Source organism: Strongylocentrotus purpuratus, unplaced genomic scaffold, assembly GCF_000002235.5.
Source record: "Strongylocentrotus purpuratus isolate Spur 01 unplaced genomic scaffold, Spur_5.0 spur5_scaffold_11, whole genome shotgun sequence".
Classification (NCBI taxonomy): domain Eukaryota; kingdom Metazoa; phylum Echinodermata; class Echinoidea; order Camarodonta; family Strongylocentrotidae; genus Strongylocentrotus; species Strongylocentrotus purpuratus.
The window spans coordinates 5,531,065-5,548,345 of record NW_022145596.1 but is presented as its reverse complement, the minus strand read 5'-3'; positions in this window follow the sequence as shown (position 1 = coordinate 5,548,345).

Genomic DNA, 17,281 nt, shown 5'->3' with positions numbered 1-17,281 from the left:
TTAACTAACACTAAATTCTATGAGGCTTAGAGGGGAAAGAATTTCGTTTTCTGATAGAAATAAAGCTCTAAATACAAAAAAGAAAAAAGATAAAAAAGAAACTGACTGGGCGTGCCGTTCTCCTACAGTTTAAGGGGCGGTGCCCGGTAGGCTCATCATTCACAGGACACCGTCTCCCAGCCAGTTTTTAACTACACTAAAGTCTAGTAAGACTTAAAAGGGAAAGAAATTCTTTTTCTGACAGAACAAAGCTCTAAAAAAAAAAGAAGAAGAAGAAGAAGAAGAAACTGACTGGGCGTGCCGTTCTCCTACAGTTTAAGGGCGGTGCCCGGTAGGCTCATCATTCACAGGACACTGTCTCCCAGCCAGTTATTAACTAACACTAAATTCTATGAGGCTTAGAGGGGAAAGAATTTCGTTTTCTGATAGAAATAAAGCTCTAAATACAAAAAAGAAAAAAGATAAAAAAGAAACTAACTGGGCGTGCCGTTCTCCTACAGTTTAAGGGGCGGTACCCGGTAGGCTCATCATTCACAGGACACCGTCTCCCAGCCAGTTATTAACTAACATTAAATTCTATGAGGCTTAGAGGGAAAAGAATATCTTTTTCTGATAGAAACAAAGCTCTAGATACAAAAAAGAAGATGAAGAAGAAACTGACTGGGCGTGCCGTTCTCCTACAGTTTAAGGGGCGGGCCCAGTAGGCTCATCAGTCACAGGACACCGTCTCCTAGCCAGTAATTAACTACATTAAAGTTTATGAGGCTTAAAGAAGAAACAAAAACAGTTTCTGACAAAACAAGGCTCTTAGATACAAAAAAGAAAAAAGAAGAAACTGACCGGGCGTGCCGTTCTCCTACAGTTTAAGGGGCGGTGCCCGGTAGGTTCATCATTCACAGGACACCGTCTCCCAGCCAGTTTTTAACTACACTAAAGTCTAGTAAGACTTAAAAGGGAAAGAAATTCTTTTTCTGACAGAACAAAGCTCTAAAAAAAAGAAGAAGAAGAAGAAGAAGAAGAAACTGACTGGGCGTGCCGTTCTCCTACAGTTTAAGGGCGGTGCCCGGTAGGCTCATCATTCACAGGACACTGTCTCCCAGCCAGTTATTAACTAACACTAAATTCTATGAGGCTTAGAGGGGAAAGAATTTCGTTTTCTGATAGAAATAAAGCTCTAAATACAAAAAAGAAAAAAGATAAAAAAGAAACTAACTGGGCGTGCCGTTCTCCTACAGTTTAAGGGGCGGTACCCGGTAGGCTCATCATTCACAGGACACCGTCTCCCAGCCAGTTATTAACTAACATTAAATTCTATGAGGCTTAGAGGGAAAAGAATATCTTTTTCTGATAGAAACAAAGCTCTAGATACAAAAAAGAAGATGAAGAAGAAACTGACTGGGCGTGCCGTTCTCCTACAGTTTAAGGGGCGGGCCCAGTAGGCTCATCATTCACAGGACACCGTCTCCTAGCCAGTAATTAACTACATTAAAGTTTATGAGGCTTAAAGAAGAAACAAAAACAGTTTCTGACAAAACAAGGCTCTTAGATACAAAAAAGAAAAAAGAAGAAACTGACCGGGCGTGCCGTTCTCCTACAGTTTAAGGGGCGGTGCCCGGTAGGTTCATCATTCACAGGACACCGTCTCCCAGCCAGTTTTTAACTACACTAAAGTCTAGTAAGACTTAAAAGGGAAAGAAATTCTTTTTCTGACAGAACAAAGCTCTAAAAAAAAAAGAAGAAGAAGAAGAAGAAACTGACTGGGCGTGCCGTTCTCCTACAGTTTAAGGGCGGTGCCCGGTAGGCTCATCATTCACAAGACACTGTCTCCCAGCCAGTTATTAACTAACACTAAATTCTATGAGGCTTAGAGGGGAAAGAATTTCGTTTTCTGATAGAAATAAAGCTCTAAATACAAAAAAGAAAAAAGATAAAAAAGAAACTGACTGGGCGTGCCGTTCTCCTACAGTTTAAGGGGCGGTGCCCGGTAGGCTCATCATTCACAGGACACCGTCTCCCAGCCAGTTTTTAACTACACTAAAGTCTAGTAAGACTTAAAAGGGAAAGAAATTCTTTTTCTGACAGAACAAAGCTCTAAAAAAAAAAGAAGAAGAAGAAGAAGAAGAAACTGACTGGGCGTGCCGTTCTCCTACAGTTTAAGGGCGGTGCCCGGTAGGCTCATCATTCACAGGACACTGTCTCCCAGCCAGTTATTAACTAACACTAAATTCTATGAGGCTTAGAGGGGAAAGAATTTCGTTTTCTGATAGAAATAAAGCTCTAAATACAAAAAAGAAAAAAGATAAAAAAGAAACTAACTGGGCGTGCCGTTCTCCTACAGTTTAAGGGGCGGTACCCGGTAGGCTCATCATTCACAGGACACCGTCTCCCAGCCAGTTATTAACTAACATTAAATTCTATGAGGCTTAGAGGGAAAAGAATATCTTTTTCTGATAGAAACAAAGCTCTAGATACAAAAAAGAAGATGAAGAAGAAACTGACTGGGCGTGCCGTTCTCCTACAGTTTAAGGGGCGGGCCCAGTAGGCTCATCAGTCACAGGACACCGTCTCCTAGCCAGTAATTAACTACATTAAAGTTTATGAGGCTTAAAGAAGAAACAAAAACAGTTTCTGACAAAACAAGGCTCTTAGATACAAAAAAGAAAAAAGAAGAAACTGACCGGGCGTGCCGTTCTCCTACAGTTTAAGGGGCGGTGCCCGGTAGGTTCATCATTCACAGGACACCGTCTCCCAGCCAGTTTTTAACTACACTAAAGTCTAGTAAGACTTAAAAGGGAAAGAAATTCTTTTTCTGACAGAACAAAGCTCTAAAAAAAAAGAAGAAGAAGAAGAAGAAGAAACTGACTGGGCGTGCCGTTCTCCTACAGTTTAAGGGCGGTGCCCGGTAGGCTCATCATTCACAGACACTGTCTCCCAGCCAGTTATTAACTAACACTAAATTCTATGAGGCTTAGAGGGGAAAGAATTTCGTTTTCTGATAGAAATAAAGCTCTAAATACAAAAAAGAAAAAAGATAAAAAAGAAACTGACTGGGCGTGCCGTTCTCCTACAGTTTAAGGGGCGGTGCCCGGTAGGCTCATCATTCACAGGACACCGTCTCCCAGCCAGTTTTTAACTACACTAAAGTCTAGTAAGACTTAAAAGGGAAAGAAATTCTTTTTCTGACAGAACAAAGCTCTAAAAAAAAAAAGAAGAAGAAGAAGAAGAAGAAACTGACTGGGCGTGCCGTTCTCCTACAGTTTAAGGGCGGTGCCCGGTAGGCTCATCATTCACAGGACACTGTCTCCCAGCCAGTTATTAACTAACACTAAATTCTATGAGGCTTAGAGGGGAAAGAATTTCGTTTTCTGATAGAAATAAAGCTCTAAATACAAAAAAGAAAAAAGATAAAAAGAAACTAACTGGGCGTGCCGTTCTCCTACAGTTTAAGGGGCGGTACCCGGTAGGCTCATCATTCACAGGACACCGTCTCCCAGCCAGTTATTAACTAACATTAAATTCTATGAGGCTTAGAGGGAAAAGAATATCTTTTTCTGATAGAAACAAAGCTCTAGATACAAAAAAGAAGATGAAGAAGAAACTGACTGGGCGTGCCGTTCTCCTACAGTTTAAGGGGCGGGCCCAGTAGGCTCATCAGTCACAGGACACCGTCTCCTAGCCAGTAATTAACTACATTAAAGTTTATGAGGCTTAAAGAAGAAACAAAAACAGTTTCTGACAAAACAAGGCTCTTAGATACAAAAAAGAAAAAAGAAGAAACTGACCGGGCGTGCCGTTCTCCTACAGTTTAAGGGGCGGTGCCCGGTAGGTTCATCATTCACAGGACACCGTCTCCCAGCCAGTTTTTAACTACACTAAAGTCTAGTAAGACTTAAAAGGGAAAGAAATTCTTTTTCTGACAGAACAAAGCTCTAAAAAGAAGAAGAAGAAGAAGAAGAAGAAACTGACTGGGCGTGCCGTTCTCCTACAGTTTAAGGGGCGGTGCCCGGTAGGCTCATCATTCACAAGACACTGTCTCCCAGCCAGTTATTAACTAACACTATATTCTATGAGGCTTAGAGGGGAAAGAATTTCGTTTTCTGATAGAAATAAAGCTCTAAATACAAAAAAGAAAAAAGATAAAAAGAAACTGACTGAGCGTGCCGTTCTCCTACAGTTTAAGGGGCGGTGCCCGGTAGGCTCATCATTCACAGGACACCGTCTCCCAGCCAGTTTTTAACTACACTAAAGTCTAGTAAGACTTAAAAGGGAAAGAAATTCTTTTTCTGACAGAACAAAGCTCTAAAAAAAAAAGAAGAAGAAGAAGAAGAAGAAACTGACTGGGCGTGCCGTTCTCCTACAGTTTAAGGGCGGTGCCCGGTAGGCTCATCATTCACAGGACACTGTCTCCCAGCCAGTTATTAACTAACACTAAATTCTATGAGGCTTAGAGGGGAAAGAATTTCGTTTTCTGATAGAAATAAAGCTCTAAATACAAAAAAGAAAAAAGATAAAAAAGAAACTAACTGGGCGTGCCGTTCTCCTACAGTTTAAGGGGCGGTACCCGGTAGGCTCATCATTCACAGGACACCGTCTCCCAGCCAGTTATTAACTAACATTAAATTCTATGAGGCTTAGAGGGAAAAGAATATCTTTTTCTTATAGAAACAAAGCTCTAGATACAAAAAAGAAGATGAAGAAGAAACTGACTGGGCGTGCCGTTCTCCTACAGTTTAAGGGGCGGGCCCAGTAGGCTCATCAGTCACAGGACACCGTCTCCTAGCCAGTAATTAACTACATTAAAGTTTATGAGGCTTAAAGAAGAAACAAAAACAGTTTCTGACAAAACAAGGCTCTAGATACAAAAAAGAAAAAAGAAGAAACTGACCGGGCGTGCCGTTCTCCTACAGTTTAAGGGGCGGTGCCCGGTAGGCTCATCATTCACAGGACACCGTCTCCCAGCCAGTTATTAACTACACTTAATTCTAGTAAGACTTAAAAGGGAAAGAAATTCTTTTTCTGACAGAACAAAGCTCTAAAAAAAAAAAAAAGAAGAAGAAGAAGAAGAAACTGACTGGGTGTGCCGTTCTCCTACAGTTTAAGGGCGGTGTCCGGTAGGCTCATCATTCACAGGACACCGTCTCCCAGCCAGTTATTAACTACACTAAATTCTAGTTAGACTTAGAGGGGGAAAAATTCTGTTTTGACAGAACAAAGCTCTAAAAAAAAATTTTACAAAAAGAAGAATAAACTGACTGGGCGTGCCGTTCTCCTACAGTATAAGGGGCGGTGCCCGGTAGGCTCATTATTCACAGGACACCGTCTCCCAGCCAGTTATTAACTAACATTAAATTCTATGAGCCTTAGAGGGGAAAGAAATTCTTTTTTGATAAAAACAAAGCACTAGATACAAAAAAGAAAAGAAAAAGAAGAAGAAACTGACCGGGCGTGCCGTTCTCCTACAGTTTAAGGGGCGGGCCCGGTAGGCTCATCAGTCACAGGACACCGTCTCCCTGCCAGTAATTAACTACATTAAATTCTATGAGGCTTAAAGAAGAAACAAAAACAGTTTCTGACAAAACAAGGCTCTAGATACAAAAAAGAAAAAAGAAGAAACTGACCGGGCGTGCCGTTCTCCTACAGTTTAAGGGGCGGTGCCCGGTAGGCTCATCATTCACAGGACACCGTCTCCCAGCCAGTTATTAACTACACTTAATTCTAGTAAGACTTAAAAGGGAAAGAAATTCTTTTTCTGACAGAACAAAGCTCTAAAAAAAAGAAGAAGAAGAAGAAGAAGAAGAAGAAGAAGAAAGAAACTGACTGGGCGTGCCGTTCTCCACAGTTTAAGGGCGGTGCCCGGTAGGCTCATCATTCACAGGACACTGTCTCCCAGCCAGTTATTAACTAACACTAAATTCTATGAGGCTTGGAGGGGAAAGAAATTCGTTTTCTGATAGAAATAAAGCTCTAAATACAAAAAAAGAAAAAGATAAAGAAGAAACTGACTGGGCGTGACGTTCTCCTACAGTTTAAGGGGCGGGCCCAGTAGGCTCATCAGTCACAGGACACCGTCTCCCAGCCAGTAATTAACTACATTAAATTGTATGAGGCTTAAAGAAGAAACAAAAACAGATTCTGACAAAACAAGGCTCTAGATACAAAAAAGAAAAAAGAAGAAACTGACCGGGCGTGCCGTTCTCCTACAGTTTAAGGGGCGGTGCCCGGTAGGCTCATCATTCACAGGACACCGTCTTCCAGCCAGTTATTAACTACACTTAATTCTAGTAAGACTTAAAAGGGAAAGAAATTCTTTTTCTGACAGAACAAAGCTCTAAAAAAAAAAAAAAGAAGAAGAAGAAGAAGAAACTGACTGGGTGTGCCGTTCTCCTACAGTTTAAGGGCGGTGCCCGGTAGGCTCATCATTCACAGGACACCGTCTCCCAGCCAGTTATTAACTACACTAAATTCTAGTTAGACTTAGAGGGGGAAAAATTCTGTTTTTGACAGAACAAAGCTCTAAAAAAAATTTTACAAAAAGAAGAATAAACTGACTGGGCGTGCCGTTCTCCTACAGTATAAGGGGCGGTGCCCGGTAGGCTCATTATTCACAGGACACCGTCTCCCAGCCAGTTATTAACTAACATTAAATTATATGAGCCTTAGAGGGGAAAGAAATTCTTTTTTGATAAAAACAAAGCACTAGATACAAAAAAGAAAAGAAAAAGAAGAAACTGACCGGGCGTGCCGTTCTCCTACAGTTTAAGGGGCGGGCCCGGTAGGCTCATCAGTCACAGGACACCGTCTCCCTGCCAGTAATTAACTACATTAAATTCTATGAGGCTTAAAGAAGAAACAAAAACAGTTTCTGACAAAACAAGGCTCTAGATACAAAAAAGAAAAAAGAAGAAACTGACCGGGCGTGCCGTTCTCCTACAGTTTAAGGGGCGGTGCCCGGTAGGCTCATCATTCACAGGACACCGTCTCCCAGCCAGTTATTAACTACACTAAAGTCTAGTAAGACTAAGAAGGGAAAAGAAATTGTGTTTCTGACAGAACAAAGCTCTAAAAAGAAGAAGAAGAAGAAGAAACTGACTGGGCGTGCCGTTCCTCTACAGTTTAAGGGGCGGTGCCCGGTAAGCTCGTCATTCACAGGACACCGTCTCCCAGTCAGTTATTAACTACACTTAATTCTAGTAAGACTTAAAAGGGAAAGAAATTCTTTTTCTGACAGAACAAAGCTCTAAAAAAAAAAGAAGAAGAAGAAGAAGAAGAAACTGACTGGGCGTGGCGTTCTCCTACAGTTTAAGGGCGGTGCCCGGTAGGCTCATCATGCACAGGATACTGTCTCCCAGCCAGTTATTAACTAACACTAAATTCTATGGGGCTTAGAGGGGAAAGAATTTCGTTTTCTAATAGAAATAAAGCTCTAAATACAAAAAAGAAAAAAGATAAAAATAAAAAGATAAAGAAGAAACTGACTGGGCGTGCCGTTCTCCTACAGTTTAAGGGGCGGTGCCCGGTAGGCTAATCAGTCACAGGACACCGTCTTCCAGCCAGTTATTTACTACACTAAATTCTAGTTAGACTATAGAGGGGAAAAAATTGTGTTTCTGATAGAACAAAGCTCTAAAAAAAGGAAGAAGTAACAGACTTGGCGTACCGTTCTCCTACAGTTTAAGGGGCGGGCCCGGTAGGCTCATCAGTCACAGGACACCGTCTCCCTGCCAGTAATTAACTACATTAAATTCTATGAGGCTTAAAGAAGAAACAAAAACAGTTTCTGGCAAAACAAGGCTCTAGATAAAAAAAAAGAAAAAAGAAGAAACTGACCGGGCGTGCCGTTCTCCTACAGTTTAAGGGGCGGTGCCCGGTAGGCTCATCAGTCACAGGACACCGTCTTCCAGCCAGTTATTTACTACACTAAATTCTAGTTAGACTTAGAGGGGAAAAATTGTGTTTCTGATAGAACAAAGCTCTAAAAAAAAGGAAGAAGTAACAGACTTGGCGTACCGTTCTCCTACAGTTTAAGGGGCGGGCCCGGTAGGCTCATCAGTCACAGGACACCGTCTCCCTGCCAGTAATTAACTAAATTAAATTCTATGAGGCTTAAAGAAGAAAAAAAAACAGTTTCTGACAAAACAAGGCTCTAGATACAAAAAAAAGAAAAAAGAAGAAACTGACCGGGCGTGCCGTTCTCCTACAGTTTAAGGGGCGGTGCCCGGTAGGCTCATCATTCACAGGACACCGTCTCCCAGCCAGTTATTAACTACACTAAAGTCTAGTAAGACTTAGAAGGGAAAAGAAATTGTGTTTCTGACAGAACAAAGCTCTAAAAAAAGAAGAAGAAGAAGAAGATGAAGAAACTGACTGGGCGTGCCGTTCTCCTACAGTTTAAGGGGCGGTACCTGGTAGGCTCATCATTCACAGGACACCGTCTCCCAGCCAGTTATTAACTAACATTAAATTCTATGAGGCTTAGAGGGAAAAGAATATCTTTTTCTGATAGAGACAAAGCTCTAGATACAAAAAAGAAAAGAAGAAGAAGAAGAAGAAACTGACTGGGCGTGCCGTTCTCCTACAGTTTAAGGGGCGGGCCCAGTAGGCTCATCATTCACAGGACACCGTCTCCCAGCCAGTTATTAACTACACTAAATTCTAGTTAAACTTAGAGGGGGAAAAATTGTGTTTCTGATAGAACAAAGCCCTTAAAAAAGAAGAAGAAACTAACTGGGCGTGCCGTTCTTCTACAGTTTAAGGGGCGGTACCCGGTAGGCTCATCATTCACAGGACACCGTCTCCCAGCCAGTTATTAACTAACATTAAATTCTATGAGGCTTAGAGGGAAAAGAATATCTTTTTCTGATAGAAACAAAGCTCTAGATACAAAAAAGAAAAGAAGATGAAGAAGAAACTGACTGGGCGTGCCGTTCTCCTACAGTTTAAGGGGCGGGCCCAGTAGGCTCATCAGTCACAGGACACCGTCTCCTAGCCAGTAATTAACTACATTAAAGTTTATGAGGCTTAAAGAATAAACGAAAACAGTTTCTGACAAAACAAGGCTCTTAGATACAAAAAAGAAAAAAGAAGAAACTGACCGGGCGAGCCGTTCTCCTACAGTTTAAGGGGCGGTGCCCGGTAGGCTCATCATTCACAGGACACCGTCTCCCAGCCAGTTTTTAACTACACTTAAGTCTAGTAAGACTTAGAAGGGAAAAGAAATTGTGTTTCTGACAGAACAAAGCTCTAAAAAAAGAAGAAGAAGAAGAAGAAACTGACTGGGCGTGCCGTTCCTCTACAGTTTAAGGGGCGGTGCCCGGTAAGCTCGTCATTCACAGGACACCGTCTCCCAGCCAGTTATTAACTACACTTAATTCTAGTAAGACTTAAAAGGGAAAGAAATTCTTTTTCTGATAGAACAAAGCTCTTAAAAAAAGAAGAAGAAGAAGAAGAAGAAGAAGAAGAAGAAACTGACTGGGCGTGCCGTTCTCCTACAGTTTAAGGGGCGGTACCCGGTAGGCTCATCATTCACAGGACACCGTCTCCCAGCCAGTTTTTAACTACACTAAAGTCTAGTAAGACTTAAAAGGGAAAGAAATTCTTTTTCTGACAGAACAAAGCTCTAAAAAAAAGAAGAAGAAGAAGAAGAAGAAGAAACTGACTGGGCGTGCCGTTCTCCTACAGTTTAAGGGCGGTGCCCGGTAGGCTCATCATTCACAGGACACTGTCTCCCAGCCAGTTATTAACTAACACTAAATTCTATGAGGCTTAGAGGGGAAAGAATTTCGTTTTCTGATAGAAATAAAGCTCTAAATACAAAAAAGAAAAAAGAAAAAAAGAAACTGACTGGGCGTGCCGTTCTCCTACAGTTTAAGGGGCGGTGCCCGGTAGGCTCATCAGTCACAGGACACCGTCTTCCAGCCAGTTATTTACTACACTAAATTCTAGTTAGACTTAGAGGGGAAAAAAATTGTGTTTCTGATTGAACAAAGCTCTAAAAAAGGAAGAAGAAGAAACAGACTTGGCGTACCGTTCTCCTACAGTTTAAGGGGCGGGCCCAGTAGGCTCATCAGTCACAGGACACCGTCTCCCTGCCAGTAATTGTCTACATTAAATTCTATGAGGCTTAAAGAAGAAACAAAAACAGTTTCTGACAAAACAAGGCTCTAGATACAAAAAAGAAAAAAGAAGAAACTGACCGGGCGTGCCGTTCTCCTACAGTTTAAGGGGCGGTGCCCGGTAGGCTCATCATTCACAGGACACCGTCTCCCAGCCAGTTATTAACTACAATAAATTCTAGTAAGACTTAGAAGGGAAAAGAAATTGTGTTTCTGACAGAACAAAGCCCTAAAAAAAGAAAAAGAAGAAGAAGATGAAGAAACTGACTGGGCATGCCGTTCTCCTACAGTTTAAGGGGCGGTACCTGGTAGGCTCATCATTCACAGGACACCGTCTCCCAGCCAGTTATTAACTAACATTAAATTCTATGAGGCTTAGAGGGAAAAGAATATCTTTTTCTGATAGAGACAAAGCTCTAGATACAAAAAAGAAAAGAAGAAGAAGAAGAAACTGACTGGGCGTGCCGTTCTCCTACAGTTTAAGGGGCGGGCCCAGTAGGCTCATCATTCACAGGACACCGTCTCCCAGCCAGTTATTAACTACACTAAATTCTAGTTAAACTTAGAGGGGGAAAAAATTGTGTTTCTGATAGAAATAAAGCTCTAAATACAAAAAAGAAAAAAGATAAAAAAGAAACTAACTGGGCGTGCCGTTCTCCTACAGTTTAAGGGGCGGTACCCGGTAGGCTCATCATTCACAGGACACCGTCTCCCAGCCAGTTATTAACTAACATTAAATTCTATGAGGCTTAGAGGGAAAAGAATATCTTTTTCTGATAGAGACAAAGCTCTAGATACAAAAAAGAAAAGAAGAAGAAGAAGAAACTGACTGGGCGTGCCATTCTCCTACAGTTTAAGGGCGGTGCCCGGTAGGCTCATCAGTCACAGGACACCGTCTCCTAGCCAGTAATTAACTACATTAAAGTTTATGAGGCTTAAAGAAGAAACAAAAACAGTTTCTGACAAAACAAGGCTCTTAGATACAAAAAAGAAAAAAGAAGAAACTGACCGGGCGTGCCGTTCTCCTACAGTTTAAGGGGCGGTGCCCGGTAGGTTCATCATTCACAGGACACCGTCTCCCAGCCAGTTTTTAACTACACTAAAGTCTAGTAAGACTTAAAAGGGAAAGAAATTCTTTTTCTGACAGAACAAAGCTCTAAAAAAAAAGAAGAAGAAGAAGAAGAAACTGACTGGGCGTGCCGTTCTCCTACAGTTTAAGGGGCGGGCCCAGTAGGCTCATCAGTCACAGGACACCGTCTCCTAGCCAGTAATTAACTACATTAAAGTTTATGAGGCTTAAAGAAGAAACAAAAACAGTTTCTGACAAAACAAGGCTCTTAGATACAAAAAAGAAAAAAGAAGAAACTGACCGGGCGTGCCGTTCTCCTACAGTTTAAGGGGCGGTGCCCGGTAGGTTCATCATTCACAGGACACCGTCTCCCAGCCAGTTTTTAACTACACTAAAGTCTAGTAAGACTTAAAAGGGAAAGAAATTCTTTTTCTGACAGAACAAAGCTCTAAAAAAAAAGAAGAAGAAGAAGAAGAAGAAACTGACTGGGCGTGCCGTTCTCCTACAGTTTAAGGGCGGTGCCCGGTAGGCTCATCATTCACAAGACACTGTCTCCCAGCCAGTTATTAACTAACACTAAATTCTATGAGGCTTAGAGGGGAAAGAATTTCGTTTTCTGATAGAAATAAAGCTCTAAATACAAAAAAGAAAAAAGATAAAAAAGAAACTGACTGGGCGTGCCGTTCTCCTACAGTTTAAGGGGCGGTGCCCGGTAGGCTCATCATTCACAGGACACCGTCTCCCAGCCAGTTTTTAACTACACTAAAGTCTAGTAAGACTTAAAGGGAAAGAAATTCTTTTTCTGACAGAACAAAGCTCTAAAAAAAAGAAGAAGAAGAAGAAGAAGAAGAAACTGACTGGGCGTGCCGTTCTCCTACAGTTTAAGGGCGGTGCCCGGTAGGCTCATCATTCACAGGACACTGTCTCCCAGCCAGTTATTAACTAACACTAAATTCTATGAGGCTTAGAGGGGAAAGAATTTCGTTTTCTGATAGAAATAAAGCTCTAAATACAAAAAAGAAAAAAGATAAAAAAGAAACTAACTGGGCGTGCCGTTCTCCTACAGTTTAAGGGGCGGTACCCGGTAGGCTCATCATTCACAGGACACCGTCTCCCAGCCAGTTATTAACTAACATTAAATTCTATGAGGCTTAGAGGGAAAAGAATATCTTTTTCTGATAGAAACAAAGCTCTAGATACAAAAAGAAGATGAAGAAGAAACTGACTGGGCGTGCCGTTCTCCTACAGTTTAAGGGGCGGGCCCAGTAGGCTCATCAGTCACAGGACACCGTCTCCTAGCCAGTAATTAACTACATTAAAGTTTATGAGGCTTAAAGAAGAAACAAAAACAGTTTCTGACAAAACAAGGCTCTTAGATACAAAAAAGAAAAAAGAAGAAACTGACCGGGCGTGCCGTTCTCCTACAGTTTAAGGGGCGGTGCCCGGTAGGTTCATCATTCACAGGACACCGTCTCCCAGCCAGTTTTTAACTACACTAAAGTCTAGTAAGACTTAAAAGGGAAAGAAATTCTTTTTCTGACAGAACAAAGCTCTAAAAAAAAAGAAGAAGAAGAAGAAGAAGAAACTGACTGGGCGTGCCGTTCTCCTACAGTTTAAGGGCGGTGCCCGGTAGGCTCATCATTCACAAGACACTGTCTCCCAGCCAGTTATTAACTAACACTAAATTCTATGAGGCTTAGAGGGGAAAGAATTTCGTTTTCTGATAGAAATAAAGCTCTAAATACAAAAAAGAAAAAAGATAAAAAAGAAACTGACTGGGCGTGCCGTTCTCCTACAGTTTAAGGGGCGGTGCCCGGTAGGCTCATCATTCACAGGACACCGTCTCCCAGCCAGTTTTTAACTACACTAAAGTCTAGTAAGACTTAAAAGGGAAAGAAATTCTTTTTCTGACAGAACAAAGCTCTAAAAAAAAAAGAAGAAGAAGAAGAAGAAGAAACTGACTGGGCGTGCCGTTCTCCTACAGTTTAAGGGCGGTGCCCGGTAGGCTCATCATTCACAGGACACTGTCTCCCAGCCAGTTATTAACTAACACTAAATTCTATGAGGCTTAGAGGGGAAAGAATTTCGTTTTCTGATAGAAATAAAGCTCTAAATACAAAAAAGAAAAAAGATAAAAAAGAAACTAACTGGGCGTGCCGTTCTCCTACAGTTTAAGGGGCGGTACCCGGTAGGCTCATCATTCACAGGACACCGTCTCCCAGCCAGTTATTAACTAACATTAAATTCTATGAGGCTTAGAGGGAAAAGAATATCTTTTTCTGATAGAAACAAAGCTCTAGATACAAAAAAGAAGATGAAGAAGAAACTGACTGGGCGTGCCGTTCTCCTACAGTTTAAGGGGCGGGCCCAGTAGGCTCATCAGTCACAGGACACCGTCTCCTAGCCAGTAATTAACTACATTAAAGTTTATGAGGCTTAAAGAAGAAACAAAAACAGTTTCTGACAAAACAAGGCTCTTAGATACAAAAAAGAAAAAAGAAGAAACTGACCGGGCGTGCCGTTCTCCTACAGTTTAAGGGGCGGTGCCCGGTAGGTTCATCATTCACAGGACACCGTCTCCCAGCCAGTTTTTAACTACACTAAAGTCTAGTAAGACTTAAAAGGGAAAGAAATTCTTTTTCTGACAGAACAAAGCTCTAAAAAAAAAGAAGAAGAAGAAGAAGAAGAAACTGACTGGGCGTGCCGTTCTCCTACAGTTTAAGGGCGGTGCCCGGTAGGCTCATCATTCACAAGACACTGTCTCCCAGCCAGTTATTAACTAACACTAAATTCTATGAGGCTTAGAGGGGAAAGAATTTCGTTTTCTGATAGAAATAAAGCTCTAAATACAAAAAAGAAAAAAGATAAAAAAGAAACTGACTGGGCGTGCCGTTCTCCTACAGTTTAAGGGGCGGTGCCCGGTAGGCTCATCATTCACAGGACACCGTCTCCCAGCCAGTTTTTAACTACACTAAAGTCTAGTAAGACTTAAAAGGGAAAGAAATTCTTTTTCTGACAGAACAAAGCTCTAAAAAAAAAAAGAAGAAGAAGAAGAAGAAACTGACTGGGCGTGCCGTTCTCCTACAGTTTAAGGGCGGTGCCCGGTAGGCTCATCATTCACAGGACACTGTCTCCCAGCCAGTTATTAACTAACACTAAATTCTATGAGGCTTAGAGGGGAAAGAATTTCGTTTTCTGATAGAAATAAAGCTCTAAATACAAAAAAGAAAAAAGATAAAAAAGAAACTAACTGGGCGTGCCGTTCTCCTACAGTTTAAGGGGCGGTACCCGGTAGGCTCATCATTCACAGGACACCGTCTCCCAGCCAGTTATTAACTAACATTAAATTCTATGAGGCTTAGAGGGAAAAGAATATCTTTTTCTGATAGAAACAAAGCTCTAGATACAAAAAAGAAGATGAAGAAGAAACTGACTGGGCGTGCCGTTCTCCTACAGTTTAAGGGGCGGGCCCAGTAGGCTCATCAGTCACAGGACACCGTCTCCTAGCCAGTAATTAACTACATTAAAGTTTATGAGGCTTAAAGAAGAAACAAAAACAGTTTCTGACAAAACAAGGCTCTTAGATACAAAAAAGAAAAAAGAAGAAACTGACCGGGCGTGCCGTTCTCCTACAGTTTAAGGGGCGGTGCCCGGTAGGTTCATCATTCACAGGACACCGTCTCCCAGCCAGTTTTTAACTACACTAAAGTCTAGTAAGACTTAAAAGGGAAAGAAATTCTTTTTCTGACAGAACAAAGCTCTAAAAAGAAGAAGAAGAAGAAGAAGAAACTGACTGGGCGTGCCGTTCTCCTACAGTTTAAGGGCGGTGCCCGGTAGGCTCATCATTCACAAGACACTGTCTCCCAGCCAGTTATTAACTAACACTATATTCTATGAGGCTTAGAGGGGAAAGAATTTCGTTTTCTGATAGAAATAAAGCTCTAAATACAAAAAAGAAAAAAGATAAAAAAAGAAACTGACTGAGCGTGCCGTTCTCCTACAGTTTAAGGGGCGGTGCCCGGTAGGCTCATCATTCACAGGACACCGTCTCCCAGCCAGTTTTTAACTACACTAAAGTCTAGTAAGACTTAAAAGGGAAAGAAATTCTTTTTCTGACAGAACAAAGCTCTAAAAAAAAAAGAAGAAGAAGAAGAAGAAGAAACTGACTGGGCGTGCCGTTCTCCTACAGTTTAAGGGCGGTGCCCGGTAGGCTCATCATTCACAGGACACTGTCTCCCAGCCAGTTATTAACTAACACTAAATTCTATGAGGCTTAGAGGGGAAAGAATTTCGTTTTCTGATAGAAATAAAGCTCTAAATACAAAAAAGAAAAAAAGATAAAAAAGAAACTGACTGGGCGTGCCGTTCTCCTACAGTTTAAGGGGCGGTGCCCGGTAGGCTCATCATTCACAGGACACCGTCTCCCAGCCAGTTTTTAACTACACTAAAGTCTAGTAAGACTTAAAAGGGAAAGAAATTCTTTTTCTGACAGAACAAAGCTCTAAAAAAAAGAAGAAGAAGAAGAAGAAGAAGAAACTGACTGGGCGTGCCGTTCTCCTACAGTTTAAGGGCGGTGCCCGGTAGGCTCATCATTCACAGGACACTGTCTCCCAGCCAGTTATTAACTAACACTAAATTCTATGAGGCTTAGAGGGGAAAGAATTTCGTTTTCTGATAGAAATAAAGCTCTAAATACAAAAAAGAAAAAAGATAAAAAAGAAACTAACTGGGCGTGCCGTTCTCCTACAGTTTAAGGGGCGGTACCCGGTAGGCTCATCATTCACAGGACACCGTCTCCCAGCCAGTTATTAACTAACATTAAATTCTATGAGGCTTAGAGGGAAAAGAATATCTTTTTCTGATAGAAACAAAGCTCTAGATACAAAAAAGAAGATGAAGAAGAAACTGACTGGGCGTGCCGTTCTCCTACAGTTTAAGGGGCGGGCCCAGTAGGCTCATCAGTCACAGGACACCGTCTCCTAGCCAGTAATTAACTACATTAAAGTTTATGAGGCTTAAAGAAGAAACAAAAACAGTTTCTGACAAAACAAGGCTCTTAGATACAAAAAAGAAAAAAGAAGAAACTGACCGGGCGTGCCGTTCTCCTACAGTTTAAGGGGCGGTGCCCGGTAGGTTCATCATTCACAGGACACCGTCTCCCAGCCAGTTTTTAACTACACTAAAGTCTAGTAAGACTTAAAAGGGAAAGAAATTCTTTTTCTGACAGAACAAAGCTCTAAAAAAGAAGAAGAAGAAGAAGAAGAAACTGACTGGGCGTGCCGTTCTCCTACAGTTTAAGGGCGGTGCCCGGTAGGCTCATCATTCACAAGACACTGTCTCCCAGCCAGTTATTAACTAACACTATATTCTATGAGGCTTAGAGGGGAAAGAATTTCGTTTTCTGATAGAAATAAAGCTCTAAATACAAAAAAGAAAAAGATAAAAAAGAAACTGACTGAGCGTGCCGTTCTCCTACAGTTTAAGGGGCGGTGCCCGGTAGGCTCATCATTCACAGGACACCGTCTCCCAGCCAGTTTTTAACTACACTAAAGTCTAGTAAGACTTAAAAGGGAAAGAAATTCTTTTTCTGACAGAACAAAGCTCTAAAAAAAAAAGAAGAAGAAGAAGAAGAAGAAACTGACTGGGCGTGCCGTTCTCCTACAGTTTAAGGGCGGTGCCCGGTAGGCTCATCATTCACAGGACACTGTCTCCCAGCCAGTTATTAACTAACACTAAATTCTATGAGGCTTAGAGGGGAAAGAATTTCGTTTTCTGATAGAAATAAAGCTCTAAAGCTCTAAGTACAAAAAAACACCGTCTCCCAAAAAAGATAAAAAGAAGAAACTCTAGACTGGGCGTGCCGTTCTCCTACAGTTTAAGGGGCGGTACCCGGTAGGCTCATCATTCACAGGACACCGTCTCCCAGCCAGTTATTAACTACATTAAATTCTATGAGGCTTAGAGGAAAGAAAAGAAATCTTTCTGATAGAAACAAAGCTCTTAGATACACAAAAAGAAAAGAAGAAGAAGAAACTGACTGGGCGTGCCGTTCTCCTACAGTTTAAGGGGCGGTCCCGGTAGGCTCATCATTCACAGGACA